The sequence below is a fragment of the Pelodiscus sinensis genome, chromosome 3 (assembly GCF_049634645.1).
Source record: "Pelodiscus sinensis isolate JC-2024 chromosome 3, ASM4963464v1, whole genome shotgun sequence".
Classification (NCBI taxonomy): domain Eukaryota; kingdom Metazoa; phylum Chordata; order Testudines; family Trionychidae; genus Pelodiscus; species Pelodiscus sinensis.
The window spans coordinates 190,794,674-190,820,277 of record NC_134713.1 but is presented as its reverse complement, the minus strand read 5'-3'; the positions used below and the strand labels follow the sequence as shown (position 1 = coordinate 190,820,277).

Here is a 25,604-nt window from a genome sequence, read left to right as displayed (position 1 = left end):
TTTAAGTTGATGGCATCTCTTTAAATGTATAGGGCTTAGGTATAGGGCTGCTGCTGGCTGTAAGTGACTGAAGTTTGCTTCATGTCTTCAGGCTCAAGGCCGGTGTGTTTGCACAGTGAGGATGTGCTGCAAAGATGTGTAACACCCCATTCTGTTTGCCGAGCAAACAAGAAATTAAACTGATGGCTCCTGCTTTGCTTGTTCGTAGGGTTCAGCAGATAGAGAGTCTGGCTCGCTAGACCTGACCTGAAAATTTCATACTTGTGCTTACCGTTTAATATTTAAACATCATGTTAAATTTTTAACACACCATAAATTTCTTTCTGTGAATTTTAACCCAGCAATGATGCAGGGACATTGTTTGCTACTTACCTTGAACTATCCATGTTACTAGTTCACTGTGATGGCACTTTTAGCCGGTGGATGACAGTCAAGACCAGAAATAGCAGTGAAAATTATTCTGAAACACAATTCCATGGTATATTCATGGTAAGAATTTCTTTTTTTTTTTTTTTTGGCACATCAGACTCCTGCTGACCAGAGCAAAATGTGTTTATTTTGAACTGGATACATGATCTGGGTGAAAAAGACATTTTCTTTTAGACTGTGTATGGAAAGAAAAGAAAATTAGTTTAGTTTAACCCAGTTGTAATTTAATTTCAACTTTGAAAAGAATTCATTTAAATAAAAACTTCTGGCAGCTGTGTCTGGCAATAGACATTATAAAGTAATGTTACTTTAGAGTCAGACTTGTACAAAATCAATCCTTAGTTGAGGGTTGGGGAGGGCGCAAGACACATATATTCAAATTAATTTTCTTGCTCAGCGTTGTGTTTGCCATTTGCCATTGTTGAAAATATTTGTTCGAATAGAACTTCCTTTTGCCAGCTCCTCTGGGATAATACAGTGAAGCAATAATTCTGTGGTGTAGCATTCGTCTGGCATGAAAATTACTATAAATTCACCACTGTGTCTTCACTGCGAGATCTGATAAGAGGGAGAGAGGAAGTCTGACAAGCACAAGGAGTTTGAGAACTAGCAGATACCATTAAAAAAAGTGAAAGCGGAATGAATTGGTTTGAGACCTTTGAATGTGTTCCCCACCATTAAAGCTTCTCCATATGACAATACCCAATATGATCATATGCTTACTTCCTGTTGTATTAGGGTAGACAGAAAGGCACAGGTATTCCATAGTGTGGTGTTCTGTTTGAGGTGGCTGTGCACAGAGCTGTGTATTCTGTATGATAAATGTCATGCTCATTAAACATTAAAAGGGAAAAACGGTTCTGCTTAATCCTTCTCTTTCACTTTCGCTGCCATATAGAACGTAGGGGTAGTGGAAAGCTTTGATCAGAATGTTCCAGGTTACATTTGCTGGTCTACGTTTCAAAATAGGAATAGAGATGAACAGTCAGTCTTTGGAACACAGGGGTATCCCAAACAGAATTACTAAAGAAGCCTTACCCCGTAGATGTGGAGTTTTCTCTGGAGATGCTATAGTACTGCAATTTATTTTAATGCCTTAAATTTCATGCAGCCAGGGCCAGATTCCTTCCTCCCCTCCCTCCTGCCCCCACCTTCACTCCAGAGCAGCCCTGTGCTATGGAACTAGTGTGGTGGTTCTACTGTGCTAAGGCTGACCCATAGACTACAATAGCCCTGTGCAGAATGGCTGTGAATCCTGAAGGGAGAATTTTTTCCTTTCCTGCCCTCTGTCTGCCTAGTGTCTAGCCTTCCCACGTGTCCCCAGCATGTGACCTGGCTAGTCAAGCTGACCACTTGAGTCTGGATTTGTCCCTAAGAGACTGTCTGCTTCAAATGCATTTTGAGTCACTTTAATTTCACTCTTGACTGTGGTATTGTTTTTCATAAAAATATTGAATTTCATTGGCCAAATCAGAATTAAAGTGTTTTTACCTACATGAGCTGAGATTGTTTGCAGTGCTCCTAAGTGGAATCTTGGAGTATGACCTAAAATTCTTTTTTCAGTGACCAGTTTCATATATTTTTAATTGAATTGTATAGGATAATTTTGGTTCTAAAAATGACTATACAGACTCTGTAAAATAATCACTGTTTCTTTTTTTAAATGCGTCATTAGCACATGTAAATAGCCTTATTTTATCTACTCTTGCACTAGTTGGTGCCCATTTATTTAGCTTTATTATAGTGTGTAAGAAAAATAACTGATATGGCTAGCATATAAGGGATAGTAGGGCGAATAATGCATTTCTGTAGTTCTCTTGTCTAAAGACAAAAGAACCTTTATCTTATTAATCATCTTTACTTTTATTTACATTTACTTGTCTGAATATATATCCCTTGGGAAATTTTAGAAATAAAATGATAGCTTATATTTCCGAGAGATGTGGAAAGTGTATTAGGGTCAGAGTCTGTGGTATCCCAGTTTTTTATAAGAGGATTTTATTTATTGCTTGCTTTAAATGTTTACATTTTGCGGGATGATACATCCATTTTTTTGAAAAATATTAAAACTCCATTAGGCAGTAATGTTTTGTGTACAAACAGGTCATTAAAAATAATGCAATCACTGTTGTTGCAGTCAGCCTGCTTTTCAGTAAGAATAATCCTAATAGTCCAGAAGTTTCAGACGGGTAGCCGTGTTAGTCTATAACTGAAAAATCTTAAAAAAAAAAAAAAGTATAGTTCTGCAGCACCTTAGCGACCAACAAAAAATGTAGATGCTCCATGACTCTAGCTTCCATTCGAGACACATTTCCCAGTCAATTGTCTACAGCCAGGCAGTGATACACAACCGTTTTTGCTCCAGTCCCACAGACAGAGGCAAACACCTAAGGGCTCTATATCAAGCATTCTTAAAACTCACCCGGAGAAGTGCAAAAGCAGACTGACAGAGCCAGATGAGTATACGGGCATCAGCTTCTTCAAGATAGGCCCAACAAAGAAAACAATAGCACTCCACTTGTGACTGCTTACAGCCCCCAACTTAAACCCCTGCAGCACATTATCAACAATCTACAACCTACCCTGGAAAATGACTCCTCGCGCTCACATGCTTTGGGGGACAGGCCAATGCTTGCATACAGACAACCCACTAACCTCAAACAAATTCTTTCCAGGAACCACACAGCATGTCTCCCTCATACTCATTCGGGAACTGCAATCAACTCCGGTGCCAACTCTGTCCATACATCTACACTAGCGATATTATCACAGGACTGAACCATGTAAACCAGCACATCACAGGCTCTCATAGCTGCACATCCACCAATGTGACATATGCCAGCAATGCCCTTCTGCCATGTACATTGGGTCAAACTGGACAGTCTGTACGAGAGAGAATTAATGGACATAAATTAGATATTCCAAAAGGTAACATACAGAAACCCGTTGGGGGACATTTTAACTTGCCCGGGTACTCATTAATGGTTCTCGAAGTTACCATATTATTACAAGCCAATTTAAAAAACCAGCTTGAAAGGGAAGATGCAAAACTTAATTTCATTTACAAGTTTGATACCCGCAGTAGAAATTTAACACAGACCTCTGGTTTAACTGGATTACTTGCTGTATTCCACAGACAAATGACACAAAAAGCCAAGCACCAGGTACGTAAGAGTGGGTACTTAGAGCCCACTCTATCACCTTCATTGAGCATGGACACACTGACAATTTTCCCTCATTTTTCCCCCTTCTCTTTCCATCCCCATTCCTTCTCTTTCTCTATTTATTTTGCAACTATTTATTTTGCAACCCAGACCACTTAGCAACATTCATCTGAAGATATCATCATGTGATATCATCATCTACATTTTCTGTTAGTGTCTAAGGTGCTGCAGAACTATTCCTTGTTTAAGTTTTTCCTAACATTCCAGTCCATCTGGAGAGTCATTATAAATCCTTTTCTCTGTGGGGCTAATCTAGATGTGCTATGCATCCAGTCCCAATCTCATTCTGTATAGATATCCAGATTGGGTTTTGGTTTTCAGATTGTTTCTGCATGCCCTGATCCTGCCCAAAGGAATGTGATGCAAGCACAGTAGGGGGTGAGGGTGGGGGCTGCATGTGTTAAATTACTTGCAAGACCCGTGGCAAGCTGTCCACGTGGCAATGTCCATAGGCTGTGCAATATTTTTTTAATAGTAAGGCAGTTTGCTTACATCACACAATGTGCCTAGTCTCACACGCCCTTTGCCCATCTGTAGGTGTCTTATGAAAGTGGCATTTTCTCTGGATTCCATTATTCGATTCCTTTTGGCAAAAGCAGACAAAATTGAGGGTTTTTTTAATGTCAGTTTTGAATAGCCACTATTAAACTAGTGCTACAATCTGGACAAGAAAACGTTTAAAAAAAACGACTTGTCATGCAGAATAACGTCAACCCTTGCATCATTTGTCACCTACACTGTCATCTAACTGATACTCAGCTAAGTGGGAAAATATGACCTGTGGTATTACATGATCTTGTATACCAGAATGCAAAGTTGCATAGATTTTTAGGGCTAGAAGGGATTATTAGGTCTTCTGATTTGACCTGTTGTATATCACAGGCAATTAAATTTCATCCAGTTACACACCTGTATTGTCAAAACTTAAAAAGCAATGAATGGTTCTGCAGCACCTTAGAGACTAACAAAATATATATATAGTATCATGAGCTTTTGTGGGCAAAACACTTCTTCATATTAATGGAACAAAGGGTCCAGAGGTACCTTGCTCCATTCATCTGAAGAAGTGGGCTGTGCCCACAAAAGTTCTTGATACTATCTATATTTTTTGTTAGTCTCTAGGGGTATGTCTAGACTACATCTCTTTCCTCAGAAAAGGGATGTAAATTAGATACTTCGAAATTGCAAATAAAACCGGGATTTAAATTTCCCACACTTCATTTGCATAATGGCAGCTGCTGTTTTTTTTTCAAAATGGAGGTTTTCGAAAGAAAAATGGCAGTTTAGACAGGGATCTTTTGAAAATAAAACCCTTTTTTGAAAGATCCTGTACTCCTCAAAAAATGAGGTTTACGGGATCTTTCGAAAAAGGGTTTTATTTTCAAAAGATTACCATCTAAACTGCCACTTCTGTATCAAAAAGCCCCATTTCAAAAAAAAAAAACCCCACGGCTGCCATTATGCAAATGAAGTGTGGGAAATTTAAATCCCGGTTTTATTTGCAATTTCGAAGTATCTAATTTACATCCCTTTTCTGAGGAAAGAGATGTAGTTTAGAGACAGCCTAAGGTGCTGCAGGACACTTCTTTGTTTAATTTATTTCAGTTACAGACTAACATAGCTATCCTGCTGAGACTTTTACATCTGTATTGAGTCTGTTAACTTAATTAAGTATATTTTCCAGAAAGGCATCTGGTCTCCATTTGAAGACCTCGAAAGATGGAGAATCTACCACTTCCGTTGGCAGTTTGTTCCATTGGTTGCTCACTCTGTTAAAAATGTGTTCCAGGTTTTCATATATACAAGAAAACAAACTGAATCTGATATCTGCATATGAAAATGCAACACTCTCAGTAAAGTGTGCAGTTTAACCCTGAAAAGTGACTTAGTAAAAATGTCTGCAGTGTTGTAATTGTGAGGGCCCTAGAATATTAGGGAGACAAGGTGGGCGAGGTAATAAGTTACTCTGAGAATCATAGCTACATACAAAATGGAACAGATTGTTTAGCAGAGGTCATTAGCTCATATTTTAAGGGACCATTCAGGGTGGAGTGGCCAGTTAAAACACCTGCAGTCACAGGAAAAAGAAAAACGAAGGAAAAAAAGGGGGGGAGGTTTGTGATTGCTGCAGATTGTTGTAATAAATCACAAATCCAGTGTATTGAGGTATCTAGCTGAATTATGAATATAAGATCCCAGGCTTGTCTGTTGAAAGTGTTTTTGCAGGTTTCCTTTGGGGATGAGGCCTCATATGTAAGATACGAAGTGATCGCTTTGTGAAAAGTGTTCACCGACAGGTGATGGTATGGCTTTGTTTTTTAACGTTTTCCTGTGAGAGTTCATTCGAGAGCATAGTGTCTTGTTTTCACCCACATGGTTGCTGTTGGGGGCATGAAGTGCCCAGGAGGAAGTCTATGTTAAGGTAAGCATGTGTAAGACTTATGATCTTGACAGCATGTTGTGGGAGGCGCTGATCACTGTAGCATGGGAGAGATGTCTGCAAGTTTTCCATCTGTTTTTCTGGCAGGATCTGGTGCCACTTTGAGTAAATGTGGCCTTATCTGTGAGGAGCTTGCTTCTGATGATGAGCTTGGAGAGTTTTGGGGATTGTTTGATGGCCAGAAGCGGGTATTTAAGGATGTCGTGTCCCTCTCCTATCAGAGAGAGGCAGCAAGGCGGGGAGTGGGGGGAGGAGGAGGAGGAGCAGGAGCCGGAGCCAGTGCAGTGAAGCCAGCTCCTCCCAGCTCTGTCTCTGCGGGGCTCAGGGGAGGCAGAGGCCTGGCGGGAAATGGCGCGAGCGGGGACTGCTTCAGTCGCCACTTGCGCCGGTTCCCACTGCACCTGAAGGACTCTTGTACGTTTCAAAAGCAGAAGTGCCCCAGGGAGCATGGGACTCCGCTCCCTCTCTCTGAGAGACAGCAGGGGGGGACAGGAGCTGGTGCTGCAGGGAACCAGCTTAGAAGTCGGTTCCTCTGATCACCGTGTCTGGGTTGCTGCCTGCCTCTCCCCCACCCCCGGGTGCTTCTGTCAGAGGCAGCGGGGAGGGGGGGATAGGGGACACTGCTGCAAAGTAGCCCCTGTCCGCAAGGGTCACAGCAGGGAGCTGAGCCCCCTCCTATACCAGCCCCCCGCCGCAGACACGGGCTGTTGCCACCAAGCAGCCTCTGTTCGTGGTGGACGGGGCCTCATTGTGGCATGGAGGTGACTCTGGGCTCTTGAAGGCTTACGTCAGCGGAGTATAAGCTCTCGCAGGTTCTACCAAGCTGGAAAGGTTTCGAGTTTGGTCTTGGCCATGGATTGTGTCTCCACCGTCCACAGCCCAGCCTAGCAATGCGTGGAGAGGTTCATCACCAGAAGATTGGCCACCAGGCGATGACTTGGCCACAGCAATTATGGACACAATATTGCAGCATGACCTAGAAACAACTAGGGATGTAAAATCCCATTTATTTGGTTAACTGGTTCAACGTATTGTTTAAATAGCTGACAATTAAAGGGCGGGGAGAGGTGTGCTTCAGCCTGGCTGGAGTGGCCTTCCTTCCTGCCACTGGGCTGGAGCAGCCCCTGTCTGCAACGGGCCCCCTGAGGGGACTGGAGCAACCCCCTGCCCGCGGCAGGCAGGGAGCTGCCCAGCCACCACTGGTTAATCTTAACCGGTAAGCCTCACCCGTTAAGGACGAGGCTTACCAGTTGAACATTCACAACCCTAGAAACCTGTGAACTGGCTTAGTCTGACTGCGCAATAGTGAGACCCATATAAAGATGCTTTGGGGGCAAGCAGAGAAGTTGGATTTATTTATTTTTGGTAAAGCAAGCTTTTGCTTGCGTTCCCTGGGAGGAGACGTCAATATTTGATGAAAACAACCAGCCCCCTCAACAGCTGTCCCCTCAGAGTCAGTTTATATTTCTGGAATTGTTTCATTTCTGGTGAGACTAGGAATTGCTGTACACCTTGGAGAGAATTCAGTGTCCTCTTTGATAAAGTTACTGTTGTTAATGACGCCACCTAAAATCGCTGTAACCAGCACCAATATGACTGAGAGTGCTGTGGTATGGTTTCCCCCTGACTGCCTGGCATGGCGGTCTGTGTACCAGCAGTCCAGAGGCAAACGTAGGTACTCCATTGTTACGTTATGTGTATAATTGTGGTTTCTAGACCCCTAATGGTAGGCCCGGACTCCGGTGTGTTAGGAGCTGTATGTTATGGTCACTAATCATGTGCCTTAGGGTGGTACAATAGGCTACCATGGATGGGTGCTGTACAGAAACATATGGATGATTGCTGTCCAAAAGAACTTACGCAGTGATACTTGGACCTCAGCTGTGTAGGAGCCAAATTAACGATTAATGTTACCTGAAAGAGTCACAGCATTATGAAATCATTGTTTCATTACTATCACACTATGTATTCATACTTAATATGATGGGAAATATTTCATATGTATAACTATTATTATTCTGACAGCAGCGTGACTGGCTGAGTGTTATTCTGCCAACTACGGTTGGTTAATAACCTAATAAGAGCATCCTGATTGGTTAATAGGCTGGTTAATAATTAAGTCACGGTGGTGAAATATCATGTGCTGCAAGGAGCAACAGGATTCATAGTATAGTGGGGATGTAAAAAAGGTTTTAAAACACTAACCATGTACCAGTTAAAAATTCTAATCGTTACATGGTTAGCTGGTTTTGGATGGTTAGAACTAGGGAGGGAAGGGATGGTGAACGGCTGCCCCTCCTCCAGTCACCATAAGACTTATTCTGCAGAGTCCGCAGTGCAGCTCTCAGGGATATCTCTTCTTTTTTTTATACCCCTTTCTTTTCCCCCAAGGTTTTGAAAGGCATCAGTTCAGAATTAGTCCTAAGGACATGCCAACTGGATACTATGACGTTTGTGAGTTTATTTCTTTTGCAGAAAAAATATAATCAGAAGGAAAATAAGCTTTGGACAAATATTTAGGAATTTATTAATAGAGATTTATTGGGAGTCAATACAGTGAGTTGTGTAACTCTGTTTAAACGGGTCAGTGAAAATAAATGTTTAAAATAAATTGTGAAATGTGTGGTGTTTATGTAGATCACCTTAGATACTTTTGATTACATCTTGGTCTCCTCTAAATCCAGATTCAGACAGCTTTTTGAAAAGAGATTTTTCATCTTCCTCCCCACTCCTGTTTCTTTAATTCCTCCTCTGACTTCATGCTCCAGAAATTACCCCATATTAGTGTTCAACCTACAGTGTATTTTGAACTGTCCGTGTGTGCATGATTTAGTTGTGTGAATAAATGGGTACTGTATATACTTGCTCATAAGCCGAATTGTTTTGGGGAAAAAAATCCCACTGTGAAGAGCGGGAGTCGGCTTATGAACGAGTTCTAAAAGGCAGAGTAGTAGCGGGGGTCCCTGCGCGAACTGGGACACAGCAGTCCTGGATTGCACTGGGTCCCAGATGTCCGGCAGCTCTTACTACATTTAAAAAGCAGAGCAGCAGTGGTATAGGACCCAGCCCCTCCCCGCCCAACTTACAGACGAAAAAATAGTAAAAAGTCACTGGCCCGTTTATAAGGTCTCAGACCGCTGTGCTCTGGAGTCGGCTTTTGAACGAGTCAGTGACGTTTTTACCATTTTTTTCTCTCTGTAAATTTGAGGGGCTTATAAATGGGTGGGCTTATGTTCGAGTATATACGGGGAATATGTTGCATTTGTTGTTACTGTTTTTTAAACTAACAATAAAAGAAAAAATGCAATTTACATTATTTATATAGTGTGGAATTCACTAGATTTGTGCAAATGCTCTTCACTGCTTAAACCCTGAGTTTGTGCAAGAGAATGCAAGAGGTCATTTTTACCCAGGAAGCAATGAAACCACCGCATGGGGAACACTGCAGATAGTTAAAATGTCATCAGTAGTTAGTATCTAAAAGCTCAGTTGGGAGCCTAGCTATGCTCCCTATGGGAGGGAGAAAGGTGGTGGAGTGAACCGCACTGCTGGCTCCCTTCCCATAGGCTGCTAATTCCTTTCCCTCAAAAGTGGACGGTGAGTGGCCTGCCAGGAATAGGAGTGGAGGGAACCTTAGCTCCATCCCTTTGAGTTTCCATGTTTGTTCTGCACAGTTACCTTATATCCTGCCCTACAGCCAGGGGGAGGCAGGGATTGTGAACCTCGAAGCTGAAATAAGATGATTCCTGCCTTGCTTCTCGGGCAGCATAGCCTCACACTGTTGAGCATCATTATAATGTTTTGGGAAAAAAAGATACCACATGTTAAGGACACACTCATAAGCTATGGCTAATATTTTGAGGTTTGTTTTTTTAACAACCACTGCATAAGGGAATTTCAGTAATTGACACCGTACAGCATGTTTTGCTGTAAGTGGGTAGTAATGCACATAGTCTCATCGGATGGGGAAAAATGTATTGGGAAAACCTGTGCCATTTGTACTTAGTTAGGGTAAATGTGGACTCCTTTTTAGTTTGGGTAAGCGATGACTGTTCTTTGAATTTGCTGTTTTAAAATAGTCACGATGCTCTATTATATATTTAATTTATGACTTTGAGAACTTTCATACAGTGTCTTGGCTTTTTACTTTATAGGGGAAAGCAGCAGTTTCTCCACCATGGAAACATCTATAGAGCGATCGCTGGCTTAAAAAGGTAAGCGTCTTCTCTTTTTTCTTTCTTTAGCGTTTTTTTTAAAAACTGTGTTTATAGTAGAGATGTAAAATCCCATTTAATCAGTTAACAATCCATGCAGGGCTGCCACCGTCCCTCTGTCTCTTCCCTCCCCCCCGTTCCTGCCCTGCGTGGGGCTGCTGCTGGCCCCTGCCTGCCCTCTCAGGCCTGGTTGCTATCTCTGCTGATCCTGGCACCGAGGCTGCCACCAGCCCTGCCTGGGGCTCCCAGCTCTGAGCAGGGCTGCTGGCTCCCATCTCGGCCTGTGATACATTGGGCCCAATGGGGCTGGAGTAGCCCTCTGGGGCTGCTCCCAGGTACCACTTAACCATTACCCAGTAAGCATCATCGTTACTGGGTGATGCTTACTGGGTAACCATTTTATCCATTCACCTCCCTATTTCATAGACCACTGTGGCTCAAAGTATAGCTTAATGCTGCTATGTCATGTGGTTAACGTTAGTAGCAAATAGAACTTGTTCCACGGCAAAGGATGACCGTTTGGAAATGAGAATGATTAGGGCCAGTGAGCATAAACACATCAGTTGCTTTTTTGTCCGAGTGGCTGTGAGTTTACTGAACCTTACAATATCTCCTAAAAGCAACCTATCCTGACAATAAGGAATGGCGGGTGAAAGGCTAATGCTGCAGATGCCCTCCTTCCCCCCCCCATTGATGTTCAAATCCAGAACATCCTAACATTTCCGGCATTTACCAGGCTCATCTTATTCCCAGACCTGCTCAAACCCCTTCATGAAGGATCAGGCCTCATTCAAGTGTCAGGCCTGCCGGAAAGGGACATTAACCCCTTCTCGGGGCTTGTGAAGACCAGCCATTCCCACCAGTTAATTCAGTGGTGGGCAGCCTGCTGCCCGCAGGCCACATGTTGCCCATTGGGGTTCTGCGTGTGGCCTATGACACATTTTGTTTACCGTTGCCCATGTGCAGGGTCAGCGGATTCCGCTGGTTTCCATTCAGTAATTTTTTTTTTCTCAATCTTGGTTATGATGATCTTGCAGCCCACTGAGATGGAAGAGGGCCACTCCTACAGCTCGCCCGCTGGCCTAGATTGTCCATTGCTGAGTTAATTTAATCTCCTCTCAGGCAAAAAAAAATCAAAAAAATCTCACCTGTGCTGCTAGCCTTGAATGTAGCTGGCTTTACCCACCTGCAGCCAAGATCTCGTCATATTTGCTCCCACCTGCAAGAGGTGTATGCCATCTGGGCACCACGATCACACGCGGTTTTGAGCAAAGCTGTCCTGCGTCAACAACTGGACCCCCTCTGAGTAGGCCAAAAACTTAGGGAGCTACCTCTAGTCTGGCAGGTGCCACCAAACTGTGCATGACACCCTTTCACATAATATCAGAGTCTGTGGTGAAATTTCTTCTGCTGCATATGTTGTTCCATTTGGCTGATGTGGGCACCGTGATGTCTGTCTCTGATATCGGTGTGCTTAAGTGGAGGGTGGGAGGTGGGGAGGGGGACAACGCTCCATATGCTAGTTGAATGTAGAATTTTTTTAGTGCAAAAATGGTGAAATATTTGTGATTGAGTGTGAAATAGATATATTTCATATTTGATGCGTCTACAGTAAGTGTGTAACAGAACTACCTTGTGAGGCTGTTCTGGCATCTGGTGGATACTGAGATTTCTTAGACTATAAAGGCATTTATTTTTACTGACTAAAGGTGAGAAATCTTCAATTGTGGAATCATTTGGAGAGGAGGGTCTGGGAAAATACTAGACAAGAAAGGGCTGCAATTTTTTGGACTCAATCTAGTTTTGGGTTTCATTGTGAGGGGGCTGGGTGGCATTTAGTGGCTTATGATGATCTGATGTTTCCTTCGGTTGTTAAGCTCTCTGAACATCCAGAAAGATAGGACCTTGCTTGCACCCTTGTGCTTGAAGGGGCTCCGTACAGAATGTAGAATGAAAAAATAGTAAATGAACGGATGACATGGCAGTGCTGTAGCTGTGTGTAGTGCATTATCTTACGTCATTGGGGCTAGTCGTAAGTCAGTGAGGGAAACTGTTGAGTAGAGTGTGTATTTCATTAAATAGGCATATCTACTTAACAGCTTGTAGAAGCATGTGGATTCTGACACTGACCCGTGCAAATAAAAGGCATTTGCTTCCCAGGATGATCTGCCCTTGCCTGCCTGGCTTCAGCTGGTTTTGGTGTCCAGAGTACCCCTAAGTTGTGCCAATGCGTTGTCAGGAACTTGCACTCTGACCCAGTGTACTCTTATTGTTGCTTTTGTTTGTGTTTTAAATTGTTAAAATGCTTCCACTGTGATTCTCCTCTGGGCACATGTCCACATTGCTAAAACAATTGAAACCAAAAATATTAACTTACGTCAACCGAAAATAGACACTTCCTTGGAAATTAACAGAAATACACCCCAACGACCCTCATGGAAAAAGTCTGAGTAGACAGATGGAGCTGTGTTATTCGGGGGTATGGGAAAGGTACTTGCGGTAACTCCCATGGAAGACTCAGGACAAAATTCAGAAGTGATATAATTGCTGATCTAATTGACTCTTCTGTTCTGGAGAACTAACTGTGGATACAAGACAAGGTAGGGGAGGCTGCCTTTTTGTACACCCTCCTGTAACTTGCTGATCATGTTACATTCCCCTCTCTCTCTCTAGGTGTGAATTATTTGTCCTGCACAGATGGCAGTACTTAACCACTTGTAGCCATATTTAGCCCATTTACTCTGATTGTGTAAACTTGGACTACTGTTTGGGCACAGCTGAATTTGGGCTGCAGCTTTGACAGTGGGGATCTAAGTGACCAGTTGAATCACTACTTGACTTCCCCCCTTCCCCAGCTGCCTCTGTATAAGAGGCAGCAAGGAGGGGAGCAGGAGCCGGTGCTGGGGGGAGTCGGCTTTGGTTCCTCCCAACCCTATCTCCATGGGGGAGGAGGGGAGGGAGAGGCGAGGCAAAGCCACAGCAGGGAACCTGTAGCAAGCCAGGACTGCTCCAATCCCAGGGAATAAAATTAGCTAAGTCGGTGGAGTTTCTCTGCTTCGCTCTGCAGTTTAAATGTCGTAGGAACTAGGTGTGCAGGCAGCCCGGCTCTTACTACATTTAAACTGCAAAGTCACAATGGGGGTGGTGAGGCTTCCCCCCCCATCACCTAATCGATGGAATGTCCATCGACTACTTGATTTGCTAATTAAATGCTACTTAACATCCCTACTTTATACCATATTCTGAGGGTCAACAGACTTTCTACGTTTACACTGAATAAATGAGAGCAGAATTTGGTTCCAGGGCCCTCTGCCAAAAATACGTTGACACGTTAGGCATTCACATCCAGGAATCTGGGCAGAACACTTCACCTGATACCCAGTATCTCAAAGTTGCAAGGTGGGAAAAGCAGTTTTTTGGGTAGCTAACTTGCTAAGAACATAGGCCATTACATACTGAGCGAAACCATCATGAGTTAGTTCCCTTTGTACTCCTTTGTGTTCTTCCATCCTGCACTCGCTCTTGTAAAGGGTCCTGGACATCCAGTGCAGAACATTCAGATTCAGTCCAGAAAACCACCCCAGCCAGTAGAGCTACTGGATATAAATTTACATGGGGCAGCATTGACATGCCTATGAGTGGTGTGGGGGCTTTGAACTCTCTCCCTTGGCATGGAGTCTTGTCTATCTTTCCTCTTTTGTTCAGGGTAAGAAAAGGGACTGAGATCCCATGACACATAGATTATGTATTTTTTCTTGCTGGTCACGCAGAATAGGAGGCTGACTTAAGGCTCCTCCAAAAACTTGGCCATAATATGGCATTCAAACTCAACCAGATATCCCCTCATACATCCAAGTTATCTGAGAGAAGACACAACTAAACATATTTAAAAACAAGAAGAAAATGCTGCAATATTTCTAGAATATAAAGTTCACCAAAACTGCTCTTCATACAGAACGAGATGCAAAGTGGTATCTCAACCACATCATCACATTGACAAAATGTCATTGAATACACTAACAAGAAAGAAATGATTCCAATTGCTTCAGTATATGTTTGATCAATCTAGTAACTTGAACAAGCTCTCTGCTCCTTCCCCATGCGTCAGACCTTTTGTAAATGTCATGATGCCCTCTCGCAGTTTGAAAGAATAGTAATTCTCTCCCACTCCAGAAGCCATGACTCCTGACTCAGTTTGGGTTTTTTTGGATGGAGATAAGTCTTTTCATTGCTTTGACAGGCATGGAAACAAACACCTGTTGGGTTTGGAATGCCAATTCATAGATATTCAGAACCATGGAGTTAGACTGGAGGTCCCCTCCTAAAACTGTGGTGGTATTTTAAACAATTTACCTGGAGTTTTCACTCACTCAAACAGGTGTGAAACTTTGTAATCAGTGGAGCTGCATTGCTCTTAAACCAATTCAAGCATGAGGAGAACCATACCTGATGAGTTTGTATCTCTTGGTAATTTTTTGCTAGGGTTGCAGAAGCACCGTGAGCCAAATTCTACTCCCTATAGTAGTGTGGATCTGGAGTAACTCTGTTGGCATCAGTGTAGCTACTTTGGATCCATGCTGGTGTAAGTGAGGGCAGGGCCTGGCCCTGGACAGTTGCTCCCCCATTGTATGCTAAAGACCCAGTTTTACTATCTGATACGTGGCTATTACTCCCACTATGAAAGTGATGGCAAGTATCTCAGAGCAGAATTGGCTCTAAGAGTTACTGGCTAGAGACCACTGCATCCCCTGCCAAATCACCCAATTCTTTACCCTCAGATGCATAATAGGGGCATTTTTTACCCAAGATTTAGTCTTGATCTCCCTGACAGTACTGGATAACCTCTTATTGTTTTTAATAAACATTGCAATTAAGTAATTTTGTCCTGAGGCTAAATTTTCCATCTCAGTTACCCGTGGCTCTATAGCATCCATTCTGTCTATGAATCCTTCTTCTGTTCTTTTAATCAGGTCCATTGACTCCTGTAGTCGATCTAATCCGTTATGCATGAGGTTCCTGGCTTTTGGAAATGGAGTTCTTTACCACAAACAAGTCAGCTTCTGTTCTCGACAACAAGTACTGCTTTTTGAGGCAGAGTGTAGACTCTTTTTTTCCTTCCGATGGACAAGGTTTTCATAACAAAATCCTCTTATTCTTACCATATTTCTAGGTCAGGAATGCTTAAATTATCTTCTGCCATTAAAACTCGAAGCCAACAGGCTAAAACAACAATAAAAAAGGAAAAGAAAAACAAACTAAGATTCCTGAAGCCAGATGAAACACTATTTTCCACATCCTCTCTGCTGTTCGTGCCTATGTACTTCCCATACTTCCCTCCAAAAGAATGTTTTGTTTAGCGACCACAAAATCTAGTTATTGGACCCTCATTGGAAAAGGTGAACGCAGAAGTGGGGGAGGGGAAACAATGGGGGAAAGGTTGACAAATTGCAGAGTGAATGGGGAGGAAAATCAGGAACTGATGTTTTGAAAGGAGGAGGAGGGACTGTGGGAACCATTAACCAGGGGAGAAAACCACAATGAGATCTGCAAAACAGGCTGACGAATTAGTCTTTCAGGTTGGCGGCAGTAGTTGTTAGTGGGTTGTCCGATTGTTTGTCATGCAGCTGATGCACATCTTAGGTGGAGTCAAATGTTTTGAAATAATGCTCGCGTACAGTATTTTTCATGTTTTATTGAAATATTTATACAGTAGTGTCCAAACACTGTGGTGCACTCCTATAAGGCAATGAACTATATAAAAATTGGGGACGGGGATGAGAAGGATGTTGCAGACTTGTATGGCTTTCGAGACTATCTAGAGTTGTTATAATTAATTATAACAAATATTTTGAAGAGATATGAAATGTATGCTTCATGACTCTTAAAAATCAGGATGAGACCTAATGTGCAAGGAAGATTATCCCATGTCTGTCTGCCTTATACCTTCCTCTGAAGAATCTGTGCAGGTTGAACCTCTCTAGTCCGTCACTTTCTGGTTTGGCAACATCCATGGTCTGGTATGATTACAGTTAGCTGGATATCCACTGATCACGGGTGTAGCCAAGTTTCCTGCGGTCCCATAAAGTTTATTGCCACCAGTTCTGCCTCTGTGTTCTGTGCTGTTGTTTAGTTTTAATTTATCCCTACATGTCTTCTAAGAGCTCAGTAAGCAGTGGAAGTGTTGGTAATGCTGCTAGACAATATTGACTGCCCTGGTACAACAAATTATCTGGTTTTGGCACTGGTCAGGACCTGAAGGTGCTAGATAAGAGAGGTTCAACCCGTACTAGCCATTGTCAGAGACAGGATCCTGGGATGGATGGATCATAGGTCTGACCCAGTCTGGCAATTCCTGTGTTTGTAGTGATCTTGAATGCAGTTTTAGGTAGCAAAGAGATTTTGAGCTGTGAGATTTTGAGGAGCCTTTTCAGTTAAACAAAGCGATCTTTAAAAAAAATGGTTGATTGTCCTTTTAAAGGCTTAATGCTTCCCTTGGGTGCTTCCATGCTGCTCCCATCACCCTGTACATAGGAACAAAAATTGAAGCTAAGTAGCTATTGCTTTTGGCTGACATGGTTTTCTTACACAACAATTTTTGTTAATGGATGATTTGTATAATTTTCCATCGCAGGGGATTTTTTGCCATTAAGACGGAGAGATACTTTATTGTGTTTTGCAAAATGTACCAAGGAGTTATGTGAAGCATTTAAATCGTATTATTATTTTATTTTGATATTTATGTTGCACTAGTACCCAGAATGGCAAACCAGGTTTGGGATGCCATTCTGAACAGACACATGAAGACACATTTTCTGCCCTGAAGAGGTTACAATATGCAAACACAAGTGGGGCAGGAAGGGTTCAGTTTGCAGAGGAGGGATATAATCCAATATATGTATATACATTGTATGTTACGTGACAATTAATGTCACCCTCCCTTCCGTGAAGTCACTGGCGAGTGGGTCATTTCCTACTGTTATCTAAACCTGGTAATGATCATATAGCTCAGGAGTGGGCAAACGGCCCTCCACAGGCCGGATCCAGCCTGCCAAGCTGGTGAATCTGGCCTGCAGCTGCCCTCCGACCCACAGGCCAGTCAGGGCCTGGAGGCGGGGGAGTATGCAAAGTCTCCTTGCCTCCGCAAGAGTGCACGGCGGCTAGAGAGACATGCCAGCTGTTTTAAAACAGCCATGTTTATCTCTAGCTGCCGCGTGCTTTTGATGGGTGAGGGGAGGGAGCTTAGTGTGCTTCCCACCCTCAGGCCAATCGCGGTCTGGGGGTGGGGGGCGCGCAAAGTCTTTTGTGCCCTGACCTCGCCCTGCCAGGGGTGTGCAGCGGCTGGAGAGACACGATGCTGTTTTAAAACTGCTGGCGCGTGTGTCTAGTCGCCGTGCGCTCTTGCAGGGATGAGGAGACTTCATGCGCTTCCCCTCCCCCCAGGCCCTGATTGGCTTAGGGGCAGGGAAAGTGCATGAGGTCTCCTCCTGCTAGGCTCCTAGAGGGAGCTGCCAGCTGTTTTAAAACAGCTGGAGTTTCTCTCTAGGGAGCAGGGCAGAGCAGGGAGCATGTTCAGGTTTGTTTGCTCCTGTGCTTCCCAGCCAGAATGAGGAATGGAGCAAACGGTGCCTTTTCCCCTTGCTCCCTGACGAAGGGAAACAGCCAGCAATGTTCCCATTCAAATCAGTGGAGGGGGAGCTTCAGCCCCCCCCCGCCCCGGTCTTCCCTACAAGGCATGTAAGGGAGTGTCTACACAGCAGGGCTTAATTTGAAATAAGCTGTGAAAATTGAGCTACGTCAATTGCATAGCTTTGGAACCTCTACACAGCACTTATTTCAAAATAGAGCACTCTTCCTCCGACTTCCCTTACTCCTGATACAATGAGGGTTACAGGAGTCAGGGTAAGAAGTCCTCCAGCTTCACACTATTTCGAAATAACTGCCTGCTGTGTCGACATGAACTGTCACCGCCTCGCCCCTCTTCACATTCCCCTTCGCCTCCTGCCGTGGCTCTCGGCTGACTTCTGTGCCACCCAGCTGGGCCACCGTGGGGGAACCCAGTTGGCCGCTTGCTCCCCTGCAAAAGCCTGGCTGAGTGGCGAAGAAGGGGGACGGGGCGGTCATGTACATGGCCAGTGGGCGGTGCCTGGGCGAGTGTGCATCCCTGACAAAGACAGAGGAGAGTGGAGAGAGAGTGAGAGGCAGTAGGGGGAGAAGAGAAAGAGACAGAGAGAGGCAGAAGGCGGAGGAGAGCTGAGAGAGAGGGGAGGATGCAGGAGGAGGAGGAGAGAGAAAGAGACACGGAGCAAGAGACTGAAGGCTCAGGAGAGAGAAACCTGAAAATCCCGTCTTATGACGGGCTAATTGGCTAGTTTCAAAATAACGTTAGTGATTTTGAAATAATGTTGCTGTGTAGACATACCCTAAGAGGTTAAGGCCTTGTGGTTGGGGCAGTTCCTGCCAGGGAGGGGAGCATGCCTCAGTCAGTCCCTTTCACCTGTGATTTGTCACTTTTCTCTATGGTTTTGTGAGAAGCAATCCCATTCTAGGCACATTCCATTCCGGACACAACCAAACCCTGCCCTTGATATAAGCTATGATAAGAGGAAGCTGTACGTGTAATTTGGTGGCCCTCATTCTTACCATTTAGGAGGAGTTCTTGAACAAACAATGCAGATGGACAGACACAGACAAACTCTTTCAAATATATAGTAGATAATGCATTTGTTAGGGGTCCATCACTCTATTTTAGATACTGTATAAGAGCCAAGGATACAAGCATGAACTTCGGCTCAAAACATGACCTGCAGGCTGCACAGAAACACCTGGAAATTGAAAAGACTTTTGTTTGTTTATGTATTATCATTGTTGAAGCTTTGTAATTGTGGGCTGATTTGATTTTTCTCCATCTGTGTGGGCTACTGGTTATGGTGACCTTATGTTGCGGAGTGGGAGTTTTGTCACTAATTTCAGTGGAGGCAAAGAGAGTAAGAGAGAAGAAAAAACCAGCAAGAAAGAATTCATTCAGTAGGCAGATAAGTTTGGATAAAACATTTGATTCATTTTTGTGTCTCCGTTTGCCCTCCTAAAACTTCATGCTTAGCCCTGTCATTGAGTACTGCCAGATCATTTGCGCAATGGATATTTTTTCTCAGATTCGCCCACATCCATACCTCATGCGCATGATAGCTGTAGATTTGTGAATTTATTGTTCTCATGTGAGGTTAGAGAGAGCTATTGAAAAAATGCAAAAAAAAAAAAAAAAAGGTGGTGTGGTGGTGGTGGTTGTTTTGAATAGTATTTCCGCCTGTCCGGAATCAAGAACTCCAGAAAATACCACAAAATGCTTTTCCTCATTAGATTTCCATCCCATGGTGAAGCTTATCACTACTTCCCCATTTATTGCAAGTGGGACAGCTTCAGCAGGAAAGACTGAGAGCGCCCTGTCCTGGAATACCCAGTGATTAGGGTACTTACCCAACAGGTGGGAGACCTGAGTTCAAGTCACAGCTTCATATCAGGAAAAGTGGGCTTTACTTGGCTCTCCTACACTATGGATGAGCGTCTTCAACCACCTGGCTATTCATTACAGTTGTGGGTGGGAGGGTTACTTCTCCTTGGCTGTGTTTGATCATGCCTACTGGACAGGACACAGCACAAGAGTCTGTCTAAGAGCAGGCTATTTACCCACAGATGAGAAGGATTCTATTTGTGAATCTTGCAGAGAATTACACATGAGTTGTGCTGAACTGCATGATGGTGTTAGGGCTTAGGTAGCTGTTCTCGTTCCCAGCAGCAGAAATTTGAGCACTACAGCCACTCCCCAACTTACGAACACACCAACTTACGACCATCCGTACTTACAACCAACCTCCCGTTAACCCCATTATAATATTTTTATGTTGAGAACCATGTACGTCAATTTTTTTTTAACAACGCGGGTAGTGCGTTTAAGGGTATTTCTGACTTAGAACCAAATTGAGTTACGACCAGGTGTTCGGAACATAACACATTCGTAAGTCGGGGACTGCTTGTATGGAGACTTTACTAGTGAAAATGTTGGAATCTAGAGACTTTAGATATCTTTGGACATAGGCAGCAGCTGAGTGGTGGTTTTCTGAATGCCAGTAGTGCCTAAAGGGGCATTTAAGTGCCTAAGTCCTGGCTGCAAATCTTTTGTGGTTTGCCCGTTTCCGGACAGAACCTTTGGGGTTTTTTTTTCCCCCCAAGAGATTCACACTTTATCTGGTGAAGTGTACATACTACCTGTTGTAGGTTCGTTGAGTAGTATGGAGCCTGCGCCGTTGGCAAAGGTTTCGCTGAACAAATCCTCCTTGATTGCAATGCCTGTGAAAATAGGAATCTGAGAACACGAGTGCTACTCAGCATAAGAATTTCTCTTTACAGTCTATGCAAATGACTGCGTGGCAAAGTGAATTGCTATCCAAAGATTTGACTGTGATGCTTACAGTTTCATTTTCTCCGATCCACTGAGAAATTTTCTAAACTCACCAGGTTGTGTAAGCCAAAAAAAAAAGTAGGAAATGGCTCCCAAAAAGAAGTGACTGCCAGATCTTAGAAGCAAATATTGAGCTATTGGGCCTGAAACACAATGTACAAGTGTTCCTTTGCCAAGATTTGCTTGTTAAAAGTACATGGCATGGGTAAAGCGGCTATTGGGTTACATTGTGTTAATCAGGCAAAAATATATGGAATGCTGTATCGTGCTTAAAAATACATGCAAATTCTGCTTTTCCAATGTGCTTCTATTTTTGACACTTTTATTTGTTTTTCATTATTCAGAATTTTTATTAAACATTGAAATGAAAAGTGGGGAATGAATCTGTTCTGATTTATATAAGTGCTTACTGATGAACAGCAGGCTGTGGAAGTGAATATTATAAACAAAATGACAATGTGTGTGGGGTTTTTTTTTTTTTTTCATTCTGAACTGTCAGTTGGGGAAATGGCTTTGGAATTGCTGCATGGGTTATCAGATAATTAACATGCCGAGGGGCTGCTGTTCAGAAATGAAAAATACTCTCTCCAAGTATCTTAGATGTGCAATAATTTGACTCTCTTAAATTTGTTATGCAGTGAGTCTTTATATAGATAAATGGCGCATAACCACACACACCTTTTGCTGTGGGAAAAGAGTAAACAAGGCCTCCAAATTATCAAAAGCATGTGCCCAGTTCCTGTGGAAGCAATTCTTGATGTCCACATGCAAGGTGAAAAGACTGTTATCTAATTGGAGCTTTTCTGTAATACAGACCAATGACCATCATCCAGTTTTATCTTCATAAAATCAAGCTTATAACATTTGGCTGCTCTATTGTATATCTTGTAGAAAGACATCCAGTCCTGATTTAAAGAGTGCAAGTGATGGAGAATTTTCCAGGTCCATGATGTCAGTTGTTCCAGTAGTTAGTTATCCTCACTGTTTAAACATTTGAATCATAGTTTTTAGTCTGAATTAGTGAGCTATTTCTTCTAATTTTTTTTTCCTGGAGGAACCAGAAATCTTAACTCCATGTAAGTACTTGTAGACCACAATCAGGTCACGTTTCAACCTTGTCTTGGATAAACTGAATAGACTGTACTACTTACATTTCACCTTACAAGGCAGATTTTCCTGACCTGGAATCATTCAAATAGCTCAGGTCTGAACCCTTGGGAATTTTTCACCATCCTTTTTGAAGTGCGGACACAGTATCACACGGGAAGTATGTGGCAAAACAGGGAGTGTAACCTGAGTTTGAGAGTTCCAGGTGAGCATCCTGAACAACCATGACATTTCTTTCTAAGCACAATCCTGTAACCCTTGATTTAACTCCAGGGGAGTTTGGGGTGCATGAGGAATACAGGATGAGGCTGTTAGGGCCATATTTTTAACGATATTTAGACTCCTAAAGATGGAGGCAGGTGTCTAATGGGATTTTCAAAAGTTGCTGAGGTGCCTGAATACCTTAATGATCCTTTTTCTTCTCATTGATTTATCCTCAGTGAGCATCTTCTCTCTCCCTCCTGCCCCCCCTTCCTCCCCGCTCTACAATCTTCTTTCTTTAGGCAATTCATTGCATAGTCCACGGGTGGGGAACCTTTTTTGGATCGGGGACCACTGACCCACAGAAAAATCAGTTAGGGGCTGCATACAAGTGAGAAGCAAAAAAAACCCCAAACAGAACTCTCACACTCTCAGTGACATGGCCCCCAACTGAAAAGAAGAAAGACATTCCCCTTGTACACAGGAGCCTTGAGGGGGGGCACCCAGGCTACTACTTTTTGTGTGCCTCCTACCCTGGGGGGCGGGGGATGGCAAGAGGTTGGAGCACCAGCGCCCCACCGGGCCTTAGATTCCCCACTCCTGACACAGACATTTTGGAATAATATTTTTCCTCTGTGTAAGTTACATACCTGAGTAATCCATGGCCTGAGGGAATTTTTACTCTGCAAAAAACGTTAAAAAATAAGGGCTGGTTTTTATTTGAGCTGTGGATTTCTGCAGCATGCCAACAGTTTTGCTCATCTACAGTACATTGGCAAAATCCCAAAATCTAACGGACCTGAGTCTTTGCATTTTACGCCATTCTGGAACCATAAAGCGGTCTTGCAGCGGGAGTAAGTTACATGTTTGTCCTTTCACACTGCTGAGGTGATACAAATTGACTGTGGTATACAGGGGAATCAAGCCCTAAGCATGTGGCATTAAAAGTTAATGAAGGCTAAAGCTTCAGGAGTGTGTGCAGTGAATACCAGAGCGCACACCCTTGAAAAAGCATAGCTAGCTAGACTGATGGTGTATGGAATGGTTAGTCACTGAGGACTGGGTCACAACCTCCCATTCTAAAACCCATGAGAGGTTACCTCACAAAGATGAAATCCCTCCCAAGTACCCTGTCACGGAGACTCCATCAGGCTGGTCTCCTCAGTGAATAGGCCCTAGATGATTCCTCTTGGGTGTACTTGCATCTCCAGGTGGCCAAAGCCATCTGCATAGAGAGACTGTGTTTCTGATACCTATTGTGGCTCTGTCCCTCAGCAGGACTCCCTGCACCAAGAGCCGTGTTTAAAAGTGGGGAGTAGACTAAGTGAGAAAGGTGATACAGCCTCAGGATAATGCAGGGCTGGAGTACAGATGTGTTAATCACCAGTCCCCTTCTCCTGGCTTGGTCACTCTTTGCCTGAACAGTGTGTGGACCCCTAGACCTGCTGAAATCTGGGGCCATAGGGGTGCTGCTGTGTGTGAGTGGCATGTAGAGAAATCCTCTCCAGGTGCCTATCTGAGGTGGCTCATCTTCCTATCTCCCTTCCATCCCCAGGGATGCATGTTAGTTAGTGAATTTGGCATTCACAGAGACTAGTGTGAACTGGCTATCCTGGTGTGGTGGTGGTAATCCAGGGGTTGGTGTTCCTTACTCTGTCTGTTGCACTGTTGACCTCGGCAGAATGACTAGAAAGCAGTATTACAAAACAGAACAGCGGAAGGGGTTAAAAGAGTAGTCAAGTTGACTACTCACATTCTCCGCATCCTCCCGCCCCCCCCCCCCCCCCCCGCTTGCTTATACTATATCAGAGGCCAGCAAGGGAGGCGGGGAAGCAGGAGCCAGTGCTGGGGGGAGACAGCTTAAAAGCCGGTTCCCCCCAGCACTGTCTCCATGGTGCGAGGGGGGGCGGGGGCAGAGGAGGCAGGGGCGCAACTGGCTTGGCTCCTACTGCATTTAAACTGCAGAGCCGCTGTGCGGGGTAGTAAGCACCTCCCTCATGGACTAATCGTGTAGCTGATGGAATTTCCACTGACTAGTCGATTAGCTGATTAATCACAGTTTAATATCCCTTCAAGGAGTGAGACTTTATTGCAGATCCTCGTAGTTGATGTGTGTTGCCTATTTTTTTTTTAAATCACTGGTTTCCAGAACACACACGAGGTTGTTTTTTTGTTGTTGTTAGTTGTTTACCATTGCTGATACTCAACATTAGTAGATATATATGATGGGAACTTGAGTCAAGTGTTTAAAAGTTAATCAGGTTCCCACAGGTCATATTTATTAATAATGAAAGGTGAACATTCAGCATAAATGCCATATTTAAATACTAGTCAGATATTAATTATTGGGGAATAAATGGCCCAGCAAGGATGAGGTTCAACTAAAATGTGCAGTTTACCTTTCATGAAAAAGAAAACTTGTACTAATATTTAACATGTAGCTTTGTTTTAATTATATGTTACATTTCTTCACTCTTCAGTGTACTTTCAGGATAGCTAGTTTTTCCAACTAATAATTGACAGCTTCCCATAGGAAATGATCATTATTGGTATTCTAAAAGCACTTTCTATTTATCCCATTTGGGAAATGAACATTTTGCAAAGATCAGAATAAAGTATGCCCCCAATTATGCTAATGACTTATACCACAAATCATTCATTGCAATGTTTAATAACTTCAGAATCACCTTATGTTCTCTTACAGTGCAAAACTACCTAGCCCCTCCCCTCCCGTGCTTCGAACAACAAAACCCACATAAAACAAGCCACAAATGTTTAATTTAATAACATTGTATTTGCTCCTTTATAGCAAAAAGTGGAAAAAGTACACCTCTCCCACTCTACCCCCTTACACGCTTTGTAAGTTTCTTTGTGTTCTCTTAATTTTAAAACACCTTCAGTGAACTTTTGTTTAATAAGTTTAAGACAGTTAAACATTCCATTGTATCTGTTTGTTATTGCTTACCAATTTTAGTGAGAATTTTAAAAAAATGCTTTATTACAATTTGGTTCTTGGCTAGAGAGACTTTTTTTGTTAAAGGCATTTAGAATAATGATCTATTCAAAGAAGGCTTAAATAATCTAGTGTTGCAAGCATTATCAGAGCTTCTCTTTCTTATACTAGTAACATATGACTTAGTGAAGTGATCAGATGATACTGTAGACATAAGCAACACATAGTTTGTGGAAAATAGTTGAGGATGCCTGCTTTACAGGTTGTTTAATCCTTTTTGCTCGAGTATACATGCTAGCAGTGAATTTTGATGTGCAGTTTGTAGAGCTGTGTTCTGCCTTGTTGGTGACAGAACTGAAGTTGAAGTGATCTATCCTTATGCTACTTTGAACTTGACTGTATATGTTGATGCATGTTAGAAAAAGAGTACTTACATGTGTAGAAAGCATGTGAGAGAGTAGAGTCGGAGAACAAGGTGACCTCTTCTGAAAAGGAAAGTCTGTCGCAGGATCATCCTGTATCATAATAGCATATACACCATAACTGTGTGAAGTAATCTCGTCTAATAATATTCAGCTCT

The 25,604-nt window shown here is 43.2% G+C and overlaps 1 protein-coding gene across 16 annotated transcripts in view; it reads left to right on the top strand.

Annotated features, from left to right (window-relative positions):
- The window catches only part of PLCB4 (phospholipase C beta 4), a 329,261-nt gene that overhangs the window by 16,463 nt on the left and 287,194 nt on the right, over window positions 1–25,604 (top strand). For 13 of the 16 annotated variants that reach the window (XM_075925710.1, XM_075925708.1, XM_075925695.1 and 10 more), the window contains exon 2: window positions 10,248–10,307. The gene's annotated coding sequence lies outside the window, so the exon portion shown is untranslated. Of the gene's footprint in view, window positions 1–8,484; window positions 8,548–10,247; window positions 10,308–25,604 lie in introns of all 16 variants that reach the window. The other 3 variants (XM_075925707.1, XM_075925706.1, XM_075925699.1) reach the window with 1 other exon arrangement.